Source organism: Sabethes cyaneus, chromosome 3 (assembly GCF_943734655.1).
Source record: "Sabethes cyaneus chromosome 3, idSabCyanKW18_F2, whole genome shotgun sequence".
Taxonomy (NCBI): Eukaryota; Metazoa; Arthropoda; class Insecta; order Diptera; family Culicidae; genus Sabethes; species Sabethes cyaneus.
In genome coordinates, this window is record NC_071355.1 from 37842576 (window position 1) to 37864485 (window position 21910).

General features: G+C 38.0%; 1 protein-coding gene across 7 annotated transcripts in view; it reads left to right on the forward strand.

Annotated features, from left to right (window-relative positions):
• Positions 1-21910, forward strand: part of LOC128744350 (uncharacterized) — a 221047-nt gene that overhangs the window by 153068 nt on the left and 46069 nt on the right. Inside the window, exon 1 of one of the 7 annotated variants that reach the window (XM_053841279.1) lies at positions 11478-11843. The exons of 3 other annotated variants lie outside the window; for them this stretch is intronic. The gene's annotated coding sequence lies outside the window, so the exon portion shown is untranslated. Of the gene's footprint in view, positions 1-11477; positions 11844-21910 lie in introns of those variants that run through there. 3 more of the 7 variants (XM_053841277.1, XM_053841280.1, XM_053841281.1) reach the window with 3 other exon arrangements.

Sequence of the window (21910 nt, forward strand, 5' to 3'; positions counted from 1 at the left end):
TTTCATAGCCTACTGCCTAAGTTTTGGTATCGATATAATGCTAATAAAAAATGGGTTTGCACCTGTTTTTAATATTTTGCAATTAGATTGTTTTAATACATATAATCAAGCAAATTCTATTAGGTGTACGGATTTTGAAGCTGTACGGAATTCGATACCGCATGGTAGTAGAATAAAGTAGAAGTAGGGACCGAAAAAAGAAGGTCGAATAGGACAGAAAATATCGAAACCAAGCCCTAAAACGAAGAAAAACAGAGGACAGAGGAAATGAGAAAAATGGGGAAAAGAGGTCAAGCGGAATATAAAAGAAGATGAAACAAACAACTGGAAAATGGTGAAAGGAGAAAAGAAAAACATAATAAAACGGAAGAGCAAAAAAAATCTAGAGAAATAAGGATCACAAGAGAGGAAACGAAAAAAAAAAATCAAAACCAGGATACACGTGACAGAAAAGACGGAAAAATAGGGCACCATAAAGAGGAAAAACATAACAGACGTAGACAAAAAACGACAAGAAAACGAAATTAAATGAGTTAGAAAAGGACGAAAACTGAAAACGAATAAAGGGGATAAAGACAGAAAACGGGAGAGACAAATACAAATACGAGTGAAATACATGAGGTCTAAAAATTAAAAAAAAATGGGATAGGAAACGGCAAAAAACGAAACAATGAAACACAAAACACGGGGCAAACAAAGGAAAACGTGAAAAAAAAGAAAGAAAACGGCTAGGGGTAGGGCTAGGGCTAGGGCTAGGGCTAGGGCTAGGGCTAGGGCTAGGGCTAGGGCTAGGGCTAGGGCTAGGGCTAGGGCTAGGGCTAGGGCTAGGGCTAGGGCTAGGGCTAGGGCTAGGGCTAGGGCTAGGGCTAGGGCTAGGGCTAGGGCTAGGGCTAGGGCTAGGGCTAGGGCTAGGGCTAGGGCTAGGGCTAGGGCTAGGGCTAGGGCTAGGGCTAGGGCTAGGGCTAGGGCTAGGGCTAGGGCTAGGGCTAGGGCTAGGGCTAGGGCTAGGGCTAGGGCTAGGGCTAGGGCTAGGGCTAGGGCTAGGGCTAGGGCTAGGGCTAGGGCTAGGGCTAGGGCTAGGGCTAGGGCTAGGGCTAGGGCTAGGGCTAGGGCTAGGGCTAGGGCTAGGGCTAGGGCTAGGGCTAGGGCTAGGGCTAGGGCTAGGGCTAGGGCTAGGGCTAGGGCTAGGGCTAGGGCTAGGGCTAGGGCTAGGGCTAGGGCTAGGGCTAGGGCTAGGGCTAGGGCTAGGGCTAGGGCTAGGGCTAGGGCTAGGGCTAGGGCTAGGGCTAGGGCTAGGGCTAGGGCTAGGGCTAGGGCTAGGGCTAGGGCTAGGGCTAGGGCTAGGGCTAGGGCTAGGGCTAGGGCTAGGGCTAGGGCTAGGGCTAGGGCTAGGGCTAGGGCTAGGGCTAGGGCTAGGGCTAGGGCTAGGGCTAGGGCTAGGGCTAGGGCTAGGGCTAGGGCTAGGGCTAGGGCTAGGGCTAGGGCTAGGGCTAGGGCTAGGGCTAGGGCTAGGGCTAGGGCTAGGGCTAGGGCTAGGGCTAGGGCTAGGGTTAGGGCTAGGGCTAGGGTAATTTATTTAGTAATTTATTTAACTCGCATTAATCCGCTTTTATGGTCATGGCATTGTGTGTCGGTCGGTACTAAGTCAAGAATTTAAGTACCATTACCAGATCTCCTGTGATATTCTACTGCTTACTAATGTCGCTTCTTTCCCAGTGAATGCTTTACAATAGCAAAGTATGATTTGCCTCTAACGGGAACTTAGCAGTCATTAACTTTTCGTCGGAGAGCTCGATTTCGGAAGCAGTTTTGGACCCAAAAGCGGGGTTCTTGTTATCGAAATGTATTCACTACATTCTTCTTGTCAACCTGAACACAGCGAATACATTTTCATGAACAGAATTTTTGTTTCAAACAAAAAAACTGCTTTTGAAATTTGCAGAATCGATGACGACTTATTTCACCTTAAGTTTCTAGTAATTGTGCGCTTGGCTGCAGTTGAAATCTATGCATTAGTTGTGGACATCTAAATAAACGTTTTCGATCCATACGAACAGTCTGCTGACAATCTCACTGCTTCAAAAACCGCCTTCGATACTGGAACCATGAAACATTTTTATGTTAGCTAAAGAAACTTGGCTGTATTGAAAGGATTTGCCAATAGCTGGAGTCATACCTCGTCGATAGACAATTCTACACAGAGCATAAATTGCCAATGTGTTTTTACAAACCAAAGTCGTGCCACGAGGTAGTAAGTTATGACCTCTGTTATTTTTAGTATTCGCAAACTATTTAGTACTGATTCTTGATCGAGTTGGAAGACAGGTTTTGGACAGACGATCTGAAAAAAAACCTTGTAACCCATAAAATTTATGATTGTTTAGAACTGTAAAATTACTTAACTCTATTTAGCGACTACTGGTGTGAAAGCAATCAATTGTCATTAAGCATGGTAAAATGTTACGTCATATGTTACCATCGTACGAAAGCTTTCACCCATTTTGTTTACAATATTGCCGGAATCATACTGAGCAGAGTCGGACGGGTGAAAGACTTAGGTGTGCTACTGGATGAAAAATTATCTTCTTTATCAAAAAAGCAAGTCGCCAGGTTGGGTTTCTTTTTAAAATAGCTCGCGAGTTCGATGACCCCTGTTGTTGAGAAGCAATTTAGAAGTGATGCATTCTAACAAAATGTATCTCAAATAACACTTATAACAGAAGATATCTTGACTATACCGTCCTGAGATGGTTCACTCACTTAGTCACTGGGTACACGTGCAGCGGGGTGGGAATTTCCCACCCATTTAACCAACTTAAAAGCCACACAAAGCCATAGAGCGCGCGGTATGCTTTTTGTCCAGGTTTGTATTCACCTGAGTTCACCTAGTTACGATGACGTCAATCGACTCTGCATTTCAAACAGCTGCTTTTCGCAAACGCAAACGCACCGCATTTGATTTGATTTCGATCACATCCATAGCCCACTAAGCAGCGGACCCAAAGAAGCGGGCTTTGACCTAGTTTTTTCCTCAGTTTGACGCAAAACTGCAGAGTTCGTTAGCCCCTTGCGTTGCAAACTAAATTAGTTTGGTTCTCATTAGTGGAAGCATTAGACGAAGCTCAAACAAAACCTAATCGAACCATGCCAGCAAGACCATAACGGTGCAGTCGAAGCTAATTAACTGCAAGTTGAATTGATCCGTTTAGATCTTTTCCCATTGTTCGCGGTCGTCGTTTCAATGCGCCAAAGTCCGCATGGAAAAGTGTTTCAGGTTGAGTCGAGAGAGCTTCCGAGAGTGCTTTCCAAACTGCTCGTGAAGGTTTTGCCAATATGTACTTATCGAAGCGCGAAATTACCTATAATGCTTTGGTTTACGTCAAACAGAAATTTTTCACTGGTTACACAGTGGAACGCAAATGACGTAGATCCAAATTAATTTTATATTTTGAGGCGCTGTTAGACCCCACATATAATGGCGCATGAAAGTACGTATGCATTCGAGCACAGCACGGACCGCGGTGAGGTCCGTGGAGAGAATTTCTACCCAGGAGTGCACAGCTTGATTGTTGGTTGTTCGTCCGGAAAATACAAAAAAAAAATAGTTTGCACTGGTAAAAGATTGGCGAAGACACGAGAGAGAATTTCTATTGAATACGAAATGGTTGTTCGGTTGTTCCCATGGGAACAGTTAAGGGTTTCTCATACTGCAAACTTAAAATCGACTGCGATGCAGTGGATCGAAACTGTCTGATTAACACCCGTATTCGTTTTGCATGCAACATGACGTCGCAATCAACTTTCAGATCAAGCGATTTATTAATGAGCTAGAGTCTTGGTTTTCAGTCTAAAACCGATGTCTAACCCAAACCATCAATCAAAAAGTTAAGTTTTCCAATAGCTCCCTAAAGCTTCGAAGCTTGTCATTACTGTCAGAGGAGCGTACCTTTTGGCAGTCTCAACCCGCACGGCAATAGTCTAGCAAGTCACGACCGCACAAGACTTCAAATGTGAAAGTTGGCCCGATTAACGCGTCCGAATGGACAAGTTACGACAGCAATGACGATAATAATAATAAGGGCACAAAGGAGTCCGACAAGGTAAATTGCACCAATTGCTGCTAATTGTCCGAAATACATGCTTTACTGCTTAATTATGCGATGGTTTTGTAAATAAAAACAATGCTGTTCGGCTGCAGGATCCCTGGTAAAGCTGGCTGGCGAATGCACAAAACGTGCTGGTAATGTTGCAGAATTACTACCTAGTAGACAACGTCGTATTTTAAATATCCCGAACGGCTTGCCAAATATGCTGCTGATGCTGGCTGATGCTGCTTTATTTTCGATGCTAATGAGTCTCCTGCTGGTTTTTAATTTTTTTTGGGCACCATCAAAAGGGGATCGGACATTCATATGCCGTAGGTATAATGAAATCTGATAATACCTATGTGGAATTATTTTGTATATTTTATTCTTGATATTTTAACGCATATGTTTTATAAGTCAAAAAATGAACTAACTTTCAGTTTTTTTAAATTTCATGTGTAATGTTGAGACAAAATATCTAACGACTATTTTTCTTTTAATATTTTCAGGTAAATTTTTATGGTGACCATTAGTGGTAAGAGCCTCACTTGCATTCATTCGTACTAATATCAGCAGTAAATAAGCTACCAAAGCAAAAATATGAAAATAACAAAATAGCGAAATCAGATAACAGAATATAGCAAATGAAAACCATAAACAGAAAATACAATACACAAAAAAATAGAAAACAGAAAACAGAAAACAGAAAACAGAAAACAGAAAACAGAAAACAGAAAACAGAAAACAGAAAACAGAAAACAGAAAACAGAAAACAGAAAACAGAAAACAGAAAACAGAAAACAGAAAACAGAAAACAGAAAACAGAAAACAGAAAACAGAAAACAGAAAACAGAAAACAGAAAACAGAAAACAGAAAACAGAAAACAGAAAACAGAAAACAGAAAACAGAAAACAGAAAACAGAAAACAGAAAACAGAAAACAGAAAACAGAAAACAGAAAACAGAAAACAGAAAACAGAAAACAGAAAACAGAAAACAGAAAACAGAAAACAGAAAACAGAAAACAGAAAACAGAAAACAGAAAACAGAAAACAGAAAACAGAAAACAGAAAACAGAAAACAGAAAACAGAAAACAGAAAACAGAAAACAGAAAACAGAAAACAGAAAACAGAAAACAGAAAACAGAAAACAGAAAACAGAAAACAGAAAACAGAAAACAGAAAACAGAAAACAGAAAACAGAAAACAGAAAACAGAAAACAGAAAACAGAAAACAGAAAACAGAAAACAGAAAAAAGAAAACAGAAAACAAAAAACAGAAAACAGAAAAAAGAAAACAGAAAACAGAAAACAGAAAACAGAAAACAGAAAACAGAAAACAGAAAACAGAAAACAGAAAACAGAAAACAGAAAACAGAAAACAGAAAACAGAAAAAAGAAAACAGAAAAAAGAAAACAGAAAACAGAAAACAGAAAACAGAAAACAGAAAACAGAAAACAGAAAACAGAAAACAGAAAACAGAAAACAGAAAACAGAAAACAGAAAACAGAAAACAGAAAACAGAAAACAGAAAACAGAAAACAGAAAACAGAAAACAGAAAACAGAAAACAGAAAACAGAAAACAGAAAACAGAAAACAGAAAACAGAAAACAGAAAACAGAAAACAGAAAACAGAAAACAGAAAACAGAAAACAGAAAACAGAAAACAGAAAACAGAAAACAGAAAACAGAAAACAGAAAACAGAAAACAGAAAACAGAAAACAGAAAACAGAAAACAGAAAACAGAAAACAGAAAACAGAAAACAGAAAACAGAAAACAGAAAACAGAAAACAGAAAACAGAAAACAGAAAACAGAAAACAGAAAACAGAAAACAGAAAACAGAAAACAGAAAACAGAAAACAGAAAACAGAAAACAGAAAACAGAAAACAGAAAACAGAAAACAGAAAACAGAAAACAGAAAACAGAAAACAGAAAACAGAAAACAGAAAACAGAAAACAGAAAACAGAAAACAGAAAACAGAAAACAGAAAACAGAAAACAGAAAACAGAAAACAGAAAACAGAAAACAGAAAACAGAAAACAGAAAACAGAAAACAGAAAACAGAAAACAGAAAACAGAAAACAGAAAACAGAAAACAGAAAACAGAAAACAGAAAACAGAAAACAGAAAACAGAAAACAGAAAACAGAAAACAGAAAACAGAAAACAGAAAACAGAAAACAGAATACAAAAAACAGAAAAAGAAAGAAAAACAGAACGTGACTAAAGAGAAGAAAAAACAGGACATAATAAGAGGCTGAACGAACGAAATAGAACGGAATAGAAAAAGAGTTAGAAAGCAACGACTAAAACTGAGATCGAAAAAAAGAAAAATGTCAAAAGGGGACAGAAAATGACAAGAAATAAAACACGAAATGAGGAAAACGGGCCAGAAAACGATGAAAAAAGACGTATAACGAAACATAGTATATTCGGAATTCAGAAAATGGACCAAAACTGGAGCACAAAAACAAAAAAAAAAACAATAGAAATCATAGAAACCAAACGGGAAAAGGAGAATAACGCGAGAAAAACAAGAAAACAGAGAGAGGAAACGGTAAAAAGAGATCAAACGGGATATAAAAGAATAAATAGGAAAAAACAGGAAAAACTAAATAAAGCAAGAGGTAAAACGGAAAAACAAAAGTCGGAAAACGGGAGACAAAAAGTAATCCCGGAAAGCAAAGGGAATAATAGGTCCGAAACAAAATGTATGCCTAAATTAATAGCGGTATTTAATGGTGAAGAAGTTTTCTTTCATTCAATTAAGAAGACGACAAACGGGGCATTAAATGAAGGAAAATGGAACAGATGAAAACAAACAATGAGAAGGAAAGAAGATAAAAACAGTTAGAAAAATACGAAAACTGGAAATGAGAAAAGGAGAAAAGCGCAGAGAAAAGATTCAGTCGAGACGAGAAAAAAATAGCAACAAAAAACTTGTGAGCATAAGGAAATACAGGACAGAAAATAAAGAAAACAACTCTTCTTCTTTCGGAACTAATGAAAAACAGAAAACAGAATACAGCAGAATAGAGTCACAGGGAAACAGTTAAAAAGTAAACCGGAAAAAGAGAAACGGAGAAAACAAAGGAAAAGAGAAAATAGAATACAAAAAAAAGAAGAACAAAAAAGAAAAGCAAGGAATCATGAAGAAAACAAACCAGTTCAAGAGAACAAATGACACACAAAAGAAAAAGGTATCCGTAACCTAAACATAGAAAACGTATTAAAATTAGGACCAATAGACTAAATAAAAAATAACGTGCAGAATGCATGGAAAAAGGCACCGGAAGAAACAAATGGAACAAGTGAAACAGAGAATATGGAAACTAGAAAGATTTATTTTAAGAACAGGAAGTATAGTGTCCTGTTTGCTTAAGATTTGTACCGGTTCTTACGTTAGCACAAACCAGCAATTCAAGATAAAAAGAACAAAAATACAAGAATACAACAGGAAATAAAATTACTGAGAATAAAGGATTAAACAGATTCGGATTAATTCGGAGAAAAACAAAAAACAAATTGTGGATTTTCGACTTTTCAGTCAGTTTTACATCGAAAACGGCTTTTTTATACTGCCTGACGTTTCGGCCTTCGGTTTTGGCCTTTTTCAAAGGAAATATTGTCATGTATTCTTATCTAATCGTTGATTATCAACGGACGGAAGTTTGAATTTTATCGGCTTCAAATGCATTGCAAAGCCGTTTTCCATATAAAACTGAATGAAAAACCGAAAATCCACGATATAAAAAACAAAGATATAAATAATATATCAAATGTTTGTTATTATGTTTATGTTTATGTTTATGTTTATGTTTATGTTTATGTTTATGTTTATGTTTATGTTTATGTTTATGTTTATGTTTATGTTTATGTTTATGTTTATGTTTATGTTTATGTTTATGTTTATGTTTATGTTTATGTTTATGTTTATGTTTATGTTTATGTTTATGTTTATGTTTATGTTTATGTTTATGTTTATGTTTATGTTTATGTTTATGTTTATGTTTATGTTTATGTTTATGTTTATGTTTATGTTTATGTTTATGTTTATGTTTATGTTTATGTTTATGTTTATGTTTATGTTTATGTTTATGTTTATGTTTATGTTTATGTTTATGTTTATGTTTATGTTTATGTTTATGTTTATGTTTATGTTTATGTTTATGTTTATGTTTATGTTTATGTTTATGTTTATGTTTATGTTTATGTTTATGTTTATGTTTATGTTTATGTTTATGTTTATGTTTATGTTTATGTTTATGTTTATGTTTATGTTTATGTTTATGTTTATGTTTATGTTTATGTTTATGTTTATGTTTATGTTTATGTTTATGTTTATGTTTATGTTTATGTTTATGTTTATGTTTATGTTTATGTTTATGTTTATGTTTATGTTTATGTTTATGTTTATGTTTATGTTTATGTTTATGTTTATGTTTATGTTTATGTTTATGTTTATGTTTATGTTTATGTTTCTGTTTATGTTTATGTTTATGTTTATGTTTATGTTTATGTTTATGTTTATGTTTATGTTTATGTTTATGTTTATGTTTATGTTTATGTTTATGTTTATGTTTCTCAAATATTATTTTCCGATCTAACTGAACACTAGCCAGGGCTGGGAAAAAGACATTTTGATATTCTCAAGAGGCATAAAAGCCCCAACAGAAAACAGAAAAAACGAATGTTTAATAGACAACCATGCGAATAAAGAAACTTAGAAATCATTAATAAAAGACGAGCAAACTGTCAAAATAGAACAGAACGCAAGGAATAAAGACGAATCGTACAGGCAAAAACTAAATCCGGCAAAAATAGCAGAGAAAAGTGTGTAATTAACAGAAAGGAGCAAAGAGAAGAATAAGTATTGTGAGCAGAATAATATTAATTTTATTGAAAAAAGTATGTAAGTGTTCTTCCAATGAAAAAAAAAATTGGACAACTAGCTGAGTATTCGATCTTACTCGGGGCCTCTTTGTTTCTTAGTCGTTAGTACATCTGTTATTGTAGCAGAATTTTTCATGATGTAAGAATCCTGTATTCTGCCCATCACTACGAAGCCCGTTTCCAGCTCGTTGGTCAGTCCACCGCTTGGGTGACATTGGGCTTTGCCGCCACGGATTCTCCACACCTTCTTGCCATTGCGACAGAAATCCTGCAATGACGCGATGCCGAACTTTCGGGGTTCTAGCTGATCGAGCAGTACCCTGTCGACACCTACGAAATTTAGCAATCTGCAGTTCCAGGTACAAAGTATCCATTTCATGTCCTTAATCGTCGCCTTTGTCCATGTTGGATGTTCCGAATTTCTTTGATTGTTCGTAGTGTGTTTGATTTAGGCTAGGGCCATGCTCGTAATGGGGCTACCATCTGATAGTGCCGAGACAACACAGTACCTCCTTCCCTGTCGGTATACGACCTTAGGTTGCACCGGGGTTGGTTACCCGATCTCCGCTAAGATTGCTCGTATTCCGGTTGGTACTACGTTGAGGTAGGGATAAGAGTTGCTAGATTCATCAACCTCACTGCACTGATTCTCTCATGTCAAAAACATATGTGCTAAAGCAACGAATAACTCATCGATGTTCATGCATAAACCTCTGACGTTCTGATAGTATATATTGAGTTGTCTGCTTGCAGCCGGTCTGTTACTCCCCGCTAGGGAAACGGAAACAGCGCAGTCATCTGTACTGGGCAGATTAAGCTCTAGTCTGCAAATCCTAATCAGGTAATAAACTTCATAAGAGTTGCAAGTAGAAGAGGACTAGGAGAAAAGGTTTGAATTGACAATGACGAACACTTTCACTAATAGTGTTTCGTCAGCAATAAATACCTAAACATCGGACCAATCTTCGGACAAATAAAAGCCCTCGGCTTTAGTGATTCAAGCTTTTTTTGCATCATAGTTTTGAGATAGTTTCAATGCAAGACTTGTTGAACCATATCTCACTCGAACCTGTCAATTTTCTCGCAAATGTACGTTTACTTAGAAACGTTTACTTCATTTCTAACATCGCGTTATTTTTGGGCTCGTAGGTGTGTGCCGTGGGATTAGGAATTTTGCGCGCGATTCGATAATATACCACTCATCTCCGTCAAGAATTCGTTACCAGTTGGCGCGTTGCAATTCCCCATCTTACATCTGAAAATGTCGTGTCGGATAAAGTTATTATTAGCAAGATGGTTTATGCAAATGATGCAAACAGACGTTAGAATGTTATCAAGGTGAAGGTCAAAGCGCGAACCAACTCCAACAACGTGGTCTAAACACCCATCATTCAAACTTGTCTTTAGTCTGGCTGGTTCTGTTATCTGTATGGATTGTACAGTTAGTCCACAATCATGGGTCACACACAATTGTGGGTTATTTTAGCTCTAGCTACTCATTAGCGTTCAAATATCACCTAATTATTGATCAAATTATTAATGCTACTTATGAGTAATAATTTTAGCAATCACTTCGTATAATATTCACGCATTAATCAGGAGAAAAAGCTAAAATGACCCATAATTGTGTGTGACCCATGATTGTGGACTGACTGTAGTATAATAAACAAAATTTGACAATTTTATATGAATGATTTCTGAAAATTAGAATAAATTATCATAAAAAACTGGCTACATATGCAAACAGCTTTGAAAAATCCAGATAAATCGGGTTGATCGGCATCGTTTGCTGGTTGATCTTCACAGCCACAGGTTCACTCGATCTCCTCCGGATCGGTGTTAGTGTGTTTCCCCAATCAGGAGACATGCGCGGCATTCTTTCGTTTGCGCCCATGAACGAAGCGAACGTCATTAGTGTTATTATTATCGTTATCAATATTATTTATCATCATTGTTGCTGTTATTATTCGCGACAACTGCACTGCCCACGGATTGTAGTAAGTAGGTAGGTAGGTAGCATTATCGCCACCAGCAATCATCCACTCCAGCTGCCGTTCCGTAACGGCAGAATGCTCTCCACCACCGAGTCGATCGATGCTTTTCTCCTCTCTCGCACGTTCGCATTCTCATCTTGCCATTTTATATTTACATGTTATTACAATATTGCGATTCGCGCGCGATCGTCGCTGTTTGGTAGTGTGTAGCAAACTCTCAGGTTTCACCACAAGCATCGATGGTCGTGAGATTTGCGTTCCTACCTGATCGTACAGTGGGGGGTTGTAGAATGCGGTTTCAACTAACTTAATTTTCATATTTTGCCCTCGTTCCTAAAAAAAACCGTACTACTCTTATCACCACTGTAAGTAAGCTTTTACAGCAGTGAATGATCTTCGAAACTTTCTGCTGCTGCTGTGTGCAACAGCAGCGACCTGGGGCTGGCAGGGGATTGTTTTCCTATACTTACGTTGTTGTTCACTCACTCCAGCCGGTTGCGCGATTTTCAGCGTGCGATTTCCAGGTTTCCTCACACTCACCTTTAGTCTGCTTACTGCTACGGTACCGCGATGCACGGTGGCTGCTGCTGGGCTGAATTTGGTTTTCCACTTCTCGCGGTCGGTTAGTCTAATTCGAAGCGCCGAAGAGGCCGAACGTTTCTTTCGCCTCGTTCAATACAAAAAAATAAATAAATAAAAAGTTTGTGTGAACAGTGCCGTGGTCGAGCGTTTGTCATCTTCCCTCGGAGTTGATCGCTTTCGCTACCGCAGTGAGTGAGAAGAGTGTGCAAAACCTGTCGTAGGTTTTTGTTTTGCTTTTATTTTTTATTTTGCTGCTACGGTACGGGTTAAAACAAAAAAAAAGGTGATTAATTATAAGAAAAAAAGTGATCATAGTCGCTTTCACCGGACTACTACGACGGAGCGAGCTCCGCACGGCGGTGTTGTGACTTTTGAGCTTTGAAAAAAGTGATTTTAATCGGTGCAAATCAACCCCCGGTTGGAGTGTTCGTTCTTACGACGGAGTGAAACTGTGCTTCGCTCGTTTCGTTCAAAGCGATAATGACGTCAAAGTTAATTGTTGTGAAATGAAACAATTAAATGCGCTAAATGGGAATCTAAATGAGTGTAGTTTTCAGCGGTACATTCCGCACTAATGTGTGCTTACTACAATGCATTGCAATGCTTACAAACAGGTTGAAGAGGCTGATGTGTGATATGATGAAGATGAAAAAAGAAACGGTGAAGTGTGGCTCTAACGGCACGTTGGTTGGTGATACTTGCCGATCGTGCTAACGTGCTTTGTAATTAATAAAATTAACGATTTGGTATTTTTCTCTAGAATCGGAAAACGATGTTACTACAAGTGTCATTCCAAACAATGTAAATTGTAAAAAAAATTTAAGGTGTACATCCTTATGGGAAGTTGACGTAGAACTATTATTATTTTTATCAATTTAATGAAATACATAGTTCTTCGATTACTATTTATTATTACGGGTTGGTTTTCGATGCAATGTTTCTTCCACCAATTGTTCATCCAAAGCTTAATTATCTGATTGCAATCATACATGCTCAGTTATTAGCAGTGGTATAGCATTTCGAAAGTTCTCGCGTACCTTTCTACGCTATAGCGCTATTGCTAACATTCAATAACTAGCACTCAAGTGCACATTAGTTAAGGCTTAAAGAGCCTAAGCAACAGTGTGAGTTTTATTGTACTTTTATGGTGGTCTTCAAGACCAATTTTGGTCGTAAATGTCATCATAAGAGTGTGATAAAATTCAAATTGTTACTCGGGAGGCTCTATAAAAGGTGCTCTATTTACCATAAGAATCAGAATAACTCAGAATTATGGAAGAATTATTATCCTTGTTTGAAACAATACACCAAAGTACAGGGTGAGTAGTCATAATTGCCAGTAAAGTAAATAGACGGCTTAGTGGTGTAAATGGTTAAACAACACGCTCAACTAGAGATTGAGAGCTGTGAGTTAGACATCCACCTTCGCTAAGTTCTTGATATTTTTGGCCTAATATCCAGAACTTTTCAATTTGAATCTACATTTTTCGCATTAAGCATTTATTCTTCCCCAACAGTATCAGTAAATGGTCACAAAAATAGGAAGTATATCCATAACATTTGTCTTAAATTAGTCCAATTCAAATCTTTCTTCCTTTGCTTTAATTACCAGTCGCAATCGTTGCTGTAAAACGTTACAGCTGGCACAAATCGTCTCCAAACGTTGCTGGGTACTTTCAAGTGAACAACAGTGAATCCTTTGGAGATTCAAATCAGGCGTAGTGGCAGGCCACTCTTTCGAAGAAATAAAATCCGGAAAATTGCCCTCACATCGAGCCTGCTTTAGCTTTCGCCTGGTGAGACGGTGCAGAATCTTGTTGGAAGCAGAATGGTGCATTCTTCTAGTTTTTTAAGTTTAAGACACAAATGGTTCTTCAAAACATTATCGATGTAATTTTTAGTGTTGACTTTTACACCAGGTCCAATGAACAGCAATGGAACCTTTAAATTTTTGGAGAAACATTGCCTTACCATGACCCTGGATTAAAATTCTGGAACCTTTAAACAGCCAGTCTTTCCCGAGGAATATCAGAAAGATGTGCTGCATATATCCGATCATTTTATTGGTTGTGCTGACCCTGTAGCAGGAACATTTTTTCGTCCGGAAACAGAATTACGCAATCACCGGGCCGCTTAACCAGCTGCCGACATCTTTCGACTCTTGCAACCTTCTGCTTTTCAGTCAAGCCGTGCACCCGTAATTTTGTGTATGGAATCTATCGAAGACCATCTTTCAATACAATCTCCATGGTTGACTGCGAAATTCTCAGTGCTTCGCCCATCTTATGCCCAGACTGATCTGGTTCTCTTACTCATTTGATGGCATCCGGTGTCCTTACAGTGCCTTTACGGCCAGGTTTGGGTAGTATTTTCCAAAAACCGATTTCCTCATATCGCTTGATGGAACGAAAGATGAATCTTTTGTACATTCCGAGTGGCTTCAGGTTCTTTAAAATATCATACGGTCGAAGATTTTTCAAAAACAGGCTTCTGACACGGTCCCTTTTTGCTTCCATGATTACCATGACTCTTAAATGACTATAAAACTTAAATCAAAGCGGAAACATTCTGTCATCGCTTCTAATGTTTATCTCACTGAAACCGAAGCTGAAACTACAATGGAACTATGTGAGTTGTTGGCAAAATTTTTCGTTGATATTCGCTAAACAATCGGCATTTGATTCTGACGCAATTAATATCCCTGCTGCTGATGTTCCAGTGTTATCAGTATATAAGTACATGGTATATAAGTACTGTCAGCTGCTAAAAACTGAAGAATTCCTGTTGTCCTGGACCTGACGGTATCCTTGCGATAGTCTTCACCCGCTTGTAATGGCGCTAGTGAAGCCTTTGTTCCTTATATTCGTCAAATCTTCCAAGAATGGCAAATGGACTCGGCGTATCTCGAAATTTCACGGAATGGCTCACTTCCTATTTATGCGGCAGAGTTCTGCGTGTGCAGCTTGACTCCTATTTCATTTGTCGGGTGTGCCGTGTGCCTCAAGGCAGCAACGTGGGACCTCTCATGTTTATAATCTGAGTTTCTTGATATTTTCGGTGAAAATTAGACCAATACTGTGTTTTCAGCGGACGTTTCGACCTACTATTCTTCGGTCATTGACTATGCCTAAAACATATAACATTTATTGGATAACATTTATTGGTTTTAGGCTCTCATGTTTATGTTGTTTTTAACGATATTCCCTCGCTGCATGGAGTTGGATGCAGACTAAAGTGTGCTGATGACTTGAAATTATATTCGCCAGTTCGATCTATAGAAGTTGTATGCGATCGTTGTCGTCTACCGGGTCTTTAAACACTCGAGCGGCGTAGGAATGTTCAGCCAGTTGTGTGTGTAGCAAAGATCCTAGGGAGATGGCGAGATCGTGTCACCGATAATCCTGTCTGTTTGGAACTTTCGTGCGTCCCAACGTTCCCTTCGAGCAACCAAGTTACCGCAACCGAGTTTGCATCGAAAAACCTTTGGATGCGTCCCAAAAATGATCTGGACCAGTGTGCTTTGCCCGGTTGATTAGATTCCGTTGAGCAATCGGTTGATCAATTGAGGGTTAGAATTGAATTTTTAGTAGAAGTCTTCGATATTGCAAGGTCTTAAGTCTTGAATTTTGAACAAATGTTCGAATGTTCGAATGTTTTGAAAAAATGTTCGTCTATCTATCTCTTTTCAGCGATATGCAGTTATTTTAATCGTCTTTTGTGACATTTTGGTTGCCCTTGATGATCTTTTTATTGTAATTTGTGGCCTTTTTTGATATTTGTGGTCGATGTTGCATCTCCTCATTACCTTTATAGATGTACTAAATAAATACACTCGAATTTCATTTTATGACATTTTTTTACGTCCACTTGTTTACGTTCGATACTTGAATTAATATCCTTTCGTTTTACGTTCAAAATTTGAATTAACATTGTCGTCAAATATCATGAGTAATTGGAATGAGTAATTCAAAACGTCCTTTCACGTAGATAAATGATGATAGAAGAAACAATAATAACTCTTGTTAAGTTCCACTTGTATCATATTTATAAAAAAAATATTTTTTAAGTTGAATACATACTCTTTTTGTTTCTTCTAGATCGTTATTTAACCCAAAACTACTTACACTGAAGTCGCTTTTTACGCGGTTTTTTGACGCGACTATTTTTACGCGAATTTCGACTTTTATGGGTTTTTTTTTACGCGAATTTCGGAATTTACGCGTTTTTTTACGCGGTTTTCGGAGTTTACGCGGTTTGTTTTACGCGGGTTTTACGCAATTTTCGGAATTTACGCGGTTTTTACGCGATTTTCGGAATTTACGCGGTTTTTTACGCAATTTTCGGAATTTACGCGGTTTTTTACGTAATTTTCGGAATTTACGAGGTTTTTTCACGCGATTTTCGGAATTTACGCGGTTTTTTACGCGATTTTCGGAATTTACGAGGTTTTTTCACGCGAATTTCGGAATTTACGTGTTTTTTTTTCGCGATTTTCGGAATTAACGCGGTTTTGATTTACGCGGGACGTATCCTTCGCGTAAAAAGCGACTCGAGTGTATTTTTGATTCAATAATTTTGTTTAATTTATAAAGAATTCCTTTGCATTTACAAATTATTTTTCTGCGTGTTCTTTTAACGTTCAAAATTCGAATTACCGTCCTATTTTTTCACGTTCAAAATTTTATTTAATGTCCTCTCGCTTTACGTTCATAATTTGAATTAACGTCTTCTTTTTTTACGACCGATTTTTTTTCGTCTCCCAATAGTGGACGTAAAGTAGAATTTGAGAGTATTTATACCCAAGTAGCACTTGTAACTAATCATAGATATAAAAAAATACAAAAAGGTTGCACAGCAGTTACATTTAGGATACCTGTAACGAGTTAGGTTACATAAAATTAAAAATAGTTACTTTTTAGTTTTCTAGTGACAAAAATCTTAAAAAGTTACCAGGTAGTTACCAAATGACCAAATTGAAACTTTAATTTCGAACTGTCAACAACTTGGTCGTCGCAAAACAGTCACCTTTCAGTTACGAGTTACCAAATAGTTATCAAGTGACACAAATGGAACCTTTTTCCAAACTGTCATCAACTTGCTGGTCGCAAAACAGTTATTTTTCCGTTACGAGCAGTTACGAAGTCAAAAATAGTCGACTAGTAACATTTTCGCAACAACTTGTTCACTGTTCCTTGTAAACACAACAGATTAAGCAAAAGCTAGATCTCAAGAATTTTGCTAATGGTAAAGATAAACAATTGGTACACGGGTTGTAAAATGCTCTTGTAAATGTGTTTATTTACTTAATTGATGGTACTTGGAATCGTCTCCGCACAGACATTGGTTTTAAGTAAACAAATTTTGATTATTCTCAAACGTCAAAACGATCAAGTTACATCGAAACGAAACCGGCAATGAAAATAGGTTACAGTGTAACTTAGAAATAATGACATAAGAAATAAGTGACCACAACAGATTCAATATTGGTTACCGTAACCGATAGCGTAACCAGGTCGAAGGCTAAGATTACGTGCAACTAGAATGTAACTGAAATGTAACCTTCTATGATTAATACTGCTGGTAAACTGTATTATTCAAACTGAAACTATTCTTTGATATTAAATTAACACTTTCTTTTCACAACAATCACTAAAAAACACATTTTCCCGATATCTATGAGCAATGTCTGCTTCATATCATTTCATGCAATATGCCGAAAACGATACAAAACTTCAAGGACGATGGTGTAGTAGTTAAAACCAAAGGCAAAATGGCTATGAATTTTACTAAGTGATAGCGAAAACAATTTGTTTTTGAATGATTTCTAGGTGAATGCTTCACTAATTCGTTATTGCTAAGAATAAAATTAAAAAAGCAAACAAAAGATCAATTTTTCAAAGAAGTAAGTAACGAAAAGCTAGATTAAATAAGAGCGCGTGAATTTTTCAAAGCTAGAATCATGCATTTCACCATAAATTTGAAACTGCATTGAAATTTGTGTTGAAATAACAAGCGAAATATATACACTCTTCTATATTCAACAGTTAAATTTACTGCTTGACGTTGACAGCCATAGATTGAAATAATAAACCTGCTGCATTGTTTTCGCTATGCAATAAAAGTTTCAAGATAACTAATTTGCCACCAATTGAAAGTCAATTTACAATTTATGTGTAACTTCAATAGTAACCATTTTGTAACTATACATGTTACATATTGGTTATTGAGTAACTGTTAATGTAACCATATTTAGTTACATAAGTTGCGCTATTTCGGTTACACAACTGTTATATTTTAGGTTACTGTAACCGAAGTTTTACATTTAAATTTGTCGCATATCAGCCGCTGCGACTCAATTGTGACAACGTGTGCTACTTGGGTACTGTTTTTCGTCGTGTTTTCTAGTCACTTTTCACTTTTCTGTCGCTGTTTTTCGGCGTTTTTTCATCGTTTTTTTGTTGTCTTTCGTCTGTTCATCTACTTGGCATTACTTTTTCGGATTACCTACGAATGGCCGAAACACAAATGGCCGAAATAACAAATGGTATAATATATCTAATGGACGAATCACGAATGACCGAATCATAAAAAGCCGAAACACGAATGGCACAACTTCATATTTGGCAGAAAATATTCACGGCCTTTGATCTGCACAAACGTTGGGTACATGGTGTCCTTACTCGCTGCCGCTCGTTCGGACTTAACTAACAGATAATCCCTACTAGTCAGTAAATCTAGGAAAATGCATGTGCCAAAATAGAAGTGGTTTCTGAGGGCGGGGGGCTGCCCCCTGCGGCCATCTCGCCCTGAATCATCTAGGAAATATTTGCTGCTGACACGGTAAACAGGTCTCGCACCTTTTAATGGACGTAAATCATTTGCGCTTAGAGGAAGAAAGAACTTTCAATCATCTATACGCTAACGTAAATAGTTGTGTTGCTTATTGTGTTTTTTTGTTTGATTAAAGTTATTAGTTAACTGCTTGCCAATTCATGTTTTTATTGAATAGTTATTTAGGCATTCCGAAAAAATTCGGCCTTTCGTGATTCGGCCATTCGTGATTCGGTCTTTCGTTATTCGGCCATTCGCGATTCGGCTTTCTGTGAGTGTTGTTGAAACTCGGCCATTTGGATATCGGCCATTCGTGATTCGGTCATTTGTGTTTCGGCCATTCGTGATTCGGCCTTTCAAGATTCGGCCTTCTGAGACTGTTGTTGAAATTCGGCCATTTGGACTTCGGCCATTCGTGATTCGGCCATTTGTGTTTCGGCCATTCGGTACCAGCCCACTTTTTCGGCATCTTTACGTCATTTTCTCGTCTTTCTTTTGTCTTTTGTGTTCTCTTTGTATTCATCGTTTTTCGTCGTATTATTGTAATGGTAATTGTGGCAAGGAACACTTTTTGTCGTCTGTTTTGCTATGGTTATGGCGTCTTTTCGCTGTCATTTTGTCTTCTTTTCTTCATTTTTTTGTCTTCTTTCTTGCTTTCATTGTTTTATCGCCGTGTTTTTTCCAACAGAATATTCGCCTTCTTTCATCGTCTGTTTATCGTGCATCGTCTGTTTGTCGTGCTTTTTTCTCTTCGGTAGTTTCGACGGCTTTCCATCGTTTTCATACTATTTCCGTATTTTGTCGTTCAATATTTTTGTCGTATTTTTGTCAACTTTTCATCGTATTTCCACCATCTTTCCATAACTTTTTCGTTATTTTTACTTCGAATTTTCATTGTCTTTACGCCGTCGGTTCGCCGTCTCTTCATTGCCTTTTGTTTGGCGTATTTTAGTAACCTTTTCATCGCCATTTGGTTGCATTTTCTGAAAGCTTGAATGTTCAACTGTTTCTAATCAAAAAGGAGTAATGCTAATTAAAGCAAATAGGACAAAGATTCCAGCTACTTGATTATAAGGAACAACGTTATTCACTTCACAGTAGTAAAGGATTGGTCTAATAGTCTAACAAGTCGTCGTATGTTCGAATCTCGGTTGAGCGATGCCTTAGGAGTCAGAAGAATCGTTGCACTAGCCCAGTAATTGTCTTGTATTCTAATAACCGGCTGCGAAATCTGTGTCGATAAAGCAGGGTGAAGTCTTAAACATTTTTATATCCAGAAGAAGTACTTTAGAAATTTTTATATCAGCTCGTGTATTCGTATTTTTGTAGCTAAAAGAAATTGTCAACCTTTACCGTAATGTTTAAATCCGTAGATACGACCGTTTGATCTGTAGGTCCGTAAAAAACTCTTAATCCTGGGATTAACCTGCTGAGACGGGAAGATCTGGTCTCTGTTTTTCAGTAATGGAAACGAAAAAAATGTTAGAATTTAGGTCCATTTAGTTGAATCAACCGGATTACGACTAAAATTAATCATAATTCGATTACCACAACTACTTCGTAACAACCGGGCTAGTAGGGTGTCGTCCCAGACATGGCAAGCAAAAATGTGCTGGCACGTGATTGGTTGATTGATAATGCTTAATGTTTACGCATTTATCAATAGTCAATATTGAAAATTAAATTGTTTTCACAATATTTCATTCGTAAAAAGTTTTCTGATCAACTGATATAAATGCCGTTCAAAATGGTTAAGAAATGAGCGAGATATTTGCGCTCAAAATCTATCATTTTTCGTGACACTCGCATTTTTATATTTCTTGGAATGACAGCCTACCTCCAACAGCGTTCATCAACTGAAGAAATGTTGCAGTTAAATAGTTTCTTCTGGGCGACATTTTGTACTATTTTTTTCTAATTTATACTTGATAACGTTATCTCGCTTTACGATCATTTGATTCTCATGATGAGTAGGGTATTGATTATTTTATTAAATCTAGTTCCAATGTTTATTATTCAAAGCTTCATTTGCACACAATAACACATAAATACACTAGCTGTATCAATGGTTCTGAATATTTTCATGCAGAGAGTCTGTTGCATATTTACGTCATATATAACCTAAACAGATTAAAAATAATTTAGAGGCTTCATGTTCAAAAGACAGTCAAAGTTTTCCTTACTTTTGCGAAAGATTCCGAAAATAAACCCCCAGCGGAAACAAAACGAAATCCCAGCCGCGGCTGCTTATCATTAAATTGTCGCCCGACAACCGCCGTTGAAAGCAGCATCACCGCTTCATAGATAACCTCTACTTGTAGATTGAAAGCCGGTCGGTGCACTTGTACAACGTGGGGAGCAAAGTGTAACTAGTCATGTTTCCCGAAAAGGTCGAGCCCAGTAGGTACCGTAATAAATCTTCCCCGTTGTCTCGGATCGACTGGCTGCTGTCGCGCTTCCCATCATCCGTCCAGCCGGACGGACACAATTTTCCAGCTACCAGCGCAGCGCTGGGCGGGACGATGTGCTGGTGATGATGATGAGGATGAGGTGGTTGACGATTCCGATTTGGTCGCGTCTGCCTGCGGGCGAAGCGGCAATCAACCGGTTCAAAATGGAAACTTGCAGCAAGTGTTTCTTCACACCGGTGGACAAATTAACTGCCTGCCTGGCTGGCTGGCGGAGGCTGTTTAGCAAGAACCACTCTGCTACTGCTGCCAAGTCAACAACGATGGACGGCTCTCGGTTGATTTATAGAGGCTTCCTGTCTCCGGTTGCGCACCGATGCGACGATCGACCGGGTGACGTTTCTTGACATATCAATTGTGCGACGACTGCTTGTAGGGAGCACAAAAAACATGAAAATCGCCACCGGAGCACTAAATGATTCACTTAATTGGATCCAGAAATAAATACCTGTTTACTGTTCGGTTTTTTCTTTGGCGAGACAAAAATGAGAAGTCAATCCAAAAGGGGTGCAACTGTTTTACAGGACTCCTTAGTTGAGGAAAGATTATGGAATTCCTTAGTCAGACACAAAGTACAGCTCCACAATTCCGATTACGGGCTAAGTAAACCATTAGAAACAACAACAATTGTCTGTTGAAAAAGTACCAGCCATTCCGCATATGCACCTACACACCCATCTGTGTGTTGACAGCTATCATGTTGCCACCAACGGACCCGAGAGTCGAGTCGGAGTCGGTGTTGGTTGCCGGGCCGGTGCTGACAGTTTGGAAACCGGCTGGAAGCAATTATAATTGATCACAACTACCTACTATGCGGGGGCATAGGTAGGTGATATTTTGCGATGAGTTGCATAAACATCGCAGTCTCGCGGCATCGTCTTCGCACAGCCTGGCGGAAAGCACGCCATCCTGCCAAGTGACATCGAGATGATTTATTCGATCCGTGTCATTACATATTCAAAAAATTACATGACACGTACACGGTACATGTCTGCGAACCCCTCAACGCCGACCGTACCGCGTGCACCGTCACCGGTGAAGCGTGCGTGAG